The sequence below is a fragment of the Mesoplodon densirostris genome, chromosome 15, assembly GCF_025265405.1.
Source record: "Mesoplodon densirostris isolate mMesDen1 chromosome 15, mMesDen1 primary haplotype, whole genome shotgun sequence".
Lineage (NCBI taxonomy): Eukaryota > Metazoa > Chordata > Mammalia > Artiodactyla > Ziphiidae > Mesoplodon > Mesoplodon densirostris.
Genome location: NC_082675.1, coordinates 26,519,781 through 26,520,845, shown reverse-complemented (window position 1 = coordinate 26,520,845; position 1,065 = coordinate 26,519,781).

Here is a 1,065-nt window from a genome sequence, read left to right as displayed (position 1 = left end):
CCGCGCCGCCCGCGCCCGCCCCGTCCGTCCGCCGCCGGCCCGGCTCGGCTCCCCGCCCCGCGCGCCCGAGCGCCGCTCACAGCCGCCCGCTCGGCGCCATCTTGGAAGCTTGTGACGTCGGCACCGCCCGCTCACCCCTGACCCACATCTGAATGGGCGAGCGGCGAGGCGGGGCGGACCGGGGCGGGGCCGGGGCCTGGGCGGGGCCTGGGCGGGGGCTAGGCGGCCGCGCGGCGGCGCCGTGGGGGAGGGGCGCGCGGAAGGAGCAGGGACCCGGAGCCGGGACCCGGAGCCAGGACCCCGACCCCGGCGTGTGGCGGACCGACCGCGGGTGCGGGGCTGGCGCCGCGACCTCAGCCCCGGCACACCGGACCGCACCCCTCGGATGGGGGCTCGGACCCCACACTCGGAGCCTACACCTCTTGAGCCTGACCCTGACCCCTGGCAGTCCCGCTCCGTGCCCCCGCGAGCGGCCAGCGTCACCTCGCAGCCGCAGGCTGGAGACGGCGTGGTCCGGTCTGGGGTCCTGGGCCTCCGGGTCCGGAGAAGGCAGCCCCCGGCCCGGCCCGCGGCCCCACGCAGCCCCGCCGGCCCTATCTGCTCCGAGGGCGCGGAGGTCGCCACTCGCCGAGCTCAGCCAGCCCCTTCCGGTGGCCGCAGCCCCTCGCAGGCCCCCGGGGTTAAGCGATGCCCCCCGGCCGGCCGGCCGGCCGCCCCCAGGCTGTTCGGAGGGGCTGGAGCGCGCCGGGGGCCGCGACGCTGCTCTAGGGGTCACTTGATGAACCTCTCCCCACTTTGGACACAAAATAATAGGACGAGCCAGCTAAAGCCTGTGAGGGGCCCAGATTTACCAGTCAAGACTGGAATCGAGACTCCCCAGGAAGGCTGACTGTGGCTTCGTTCTTCCAAATAAACGTGTACTTTTTTTTTTTTTTTTTTTTTTTTTTGCGGTACGCGGGCCTCTCACCGTTGTGGCCTCTCCCGTTGCGGAGCACAGGCTCTGGACGCGCAGGCTCAGCGGCCATGGCTCACGGGCCCAGCCGCGGCGCGGCATGTGGGATCTTC